The sequence below is a fragment of the Myotis brandtii genome, unplaced genomic scaffold (assembly GCF_000412655.1).
Source record: "Myotis brandtii unplaced genomic scaffold, ASM41265v1 scaffold1234, whole genome shotgun sequence".
In the NCBI taxonomy this organism is placed as follows: Eukaryota; Metazoa; Chordata; class Mammalia; order Chiroptera; family Vespertilionidae; genus Myotis; species Myotis brandtii.
This window is the reverse complement of record NW_005354309.1, coordinates 393,386-395,680: the sequence shown is the minus strand read 5'-3', so window position 1 is coordinate 395,680 and position 2,295 is coordinate 393,386. Positions and strand designations below refer to the sequence as shown.

At 55.8% G+C, this 2,295-nt stretch overlaps 1 pseudogene; it reads right to left on the bottom strand.

Annotated features, from left to right (window-relative positions):
- Positions 1 to 970: 970 nt before the first annotated feature.
- Positions 971 to 1,955, bottom strand: LOC102253542 (annotated as a pseudogene).
- Positions 1,956 to 2,295: the final 340 nt, after the last annotated feature.

Below are 2,295 nucleotides of genomic sequence, written 5' to 3'. Positions count from 1 at the left end.
CCGCTTCCTTCTTCCTGCGGAAGCGCCGGCGCAGGTGAGCGCCCAGGTGAGCGCGTCTTAAAGGGGAGGCCGCCAGGTGAGCGGAGCTGTCAGCGGACAAGAAGTCCCGGCGGCCCTAACCGGTTTTGCTCAGTGGATAGAGCCTCGGCCTGCGGACTGAAGGGTCCCAGGTTCGATTCCGGTCAAGGGCATGTACCTTGGTTGCGGGCACATCCCCAGTGGGGGGTGTGCGGGAGGCAGCTGATCGATGTTTCTCTCTCATCAATGTGTCTAGCTCTCTATCCCTCTCCCTTCCTCTCTGTGAAAATCAATAAAATATACTTTAAAAAAAAAAAGAAGTCCTGGCGGGAAGGAAAGGGGCAGGACTCCGGTCCACACTGCTACCCCGCCTCGCTTTCCCTTTGCGCCCAGGAGTGCGGATGGGTGGAGACCCAGACGTCGGTCCATCCGTCCGTCCAGTCGTCCGGTCTCTCCCACACGCATGTCAGACCCAATACAGCAGGGACTTTGTCCTGTTCATGTTTGTATTTCCAGTGCCCAGCACTGGGTGCTCAATAATATTTGTCCAAATCATTCATTCTTTTCCTCGTTTATACAATAAATATTTATGAATTATTCTCTTTTTTTTTTTTTTTCATCTTACACTCAGTGAATTAACAGCATTGGGTTCAGACTGGCCAGGTCCCGGGTTCTGTGGGCCTTGGGGGCAGGCCCAGCCACAACAAACACAGGAAAATGGGCGAGAGGGCAGGGGGAGGAGAGAGTTAACAGATTTGGTCTTGAACTTGGGGGGTTGGGTGGAAAAGTGATGATCCTTGGGGCTTGGGATGAGGACCAGCAGGAAGAAAGCTGTCTGATGGGGGCCTGGGCAGGCCCCAGGGATGGGCTGGCACCCTTGGGGCCCCTCCCCCGAGGACAGGCACTTGGCTCAGTCTCCTGCCCCACACCACCCATGGGAGAGATGCGGCCCTCATCCCCTCGCTCCTCTCAGGCTCAGAGGCTGATTCAGGTTGAGCCTCTGAAAGAAGCTTTTGCCCAACTCGTGTTGATCATGATGGCACAGGAGGGGGCGGCCTTGGTGACCGTTGGGAGGAAGCCTGCAAAGAGGCCCCTGGTGCCAGACTCCTCCGGGATCAGGAGCAGCAGCCACAGCCACGTGGAGTCAGCGTGCACGTGGGCGGGTGACACTCTCTCACCCTCTACCGCTCCCAGCGCAACCTGGCGTTGAGCCTTCGCCACATCAAAGGGTAGAGTCAGGATGGCAGCCATCGTCCCTGAGATGCCGAGCCACAAAGCTGATGCCCACCGAAGTCTGGTCCTTTGGCCTGCGCCCACTCAGCCAGCTCTTTACCAGCTCATAGTTGAACCAGTGCAGGGCTGAAGAGGGCACATCTGGAAGAGCAGTGGGGCCCCAGCCCAGCCACAGTGAGGCCAGCCGCCCTGAGCTACGGAGGTTCGGACTCAGGCACCCAACTCCCGGTATGACACGGGCTGAGCCTGCAGCTTAGTCCCTACAGGCTCTAGGGGCCTTATCACAGTCAGGGTGCCCAAGCAGGCCAGTGCACCAGCCACCATGGGTGCATAGAAGTCAGAGGCCAGGGCTCGACCACACACGAAGGCCTTGAGTTGTCATAGGCCGTGAAGTAGATGGCAGTTGCTGGCACAGTCATCACCAGGTGAAGCGAGTGGGGTCCTGAACGCAGGTGGCACAGCGGGCACCATTGCAGTACAGGAGGCACTTCCCTGTGGGTTGGAGGGAGGAGGGCAATTTGGCGTAAGAGGCTCCGGAGTCCGGAGGGAGGCATCAGCTCAGTGGTCACTGCGGGGAGTTGAGACAGCAGGCGGGCCTTCACCACGTCCAGGGGGGTCATGAAAGTGGAGGTGATCACAGCCCCGGCACCTGGGGCCACCATTTGTTGGAGGGGACTGATGCCCCCAGCGTCCAGATCAGCCATCAATTCTGGCTTTAGGACGGGGTCTGCGCACGTTTACCTCACCTATGAATTATTCTTTCACTTAAATATTAATCACTAGTAAATTCTTTCACTCAGTGACAGGAACTGTGGGTTGCACTCTGAGTAAGGCAAATGTAGCTGCTTTTATTATTGTTCCTAATGTTACTCTTATTCATTCAAAAATATTTTTAATATTTTTTATTAATTTCAGAGAGGAAGGGAGAGGGAGAGAGAGACAGAAACATCAATGATGAGAGAGAACCATAGACCGGCTGCTTCCTGTCGACTGGGAATCGAACCGTGACCTCTTGGTTCATAGGTTGAAGCTCAACCACTGAGC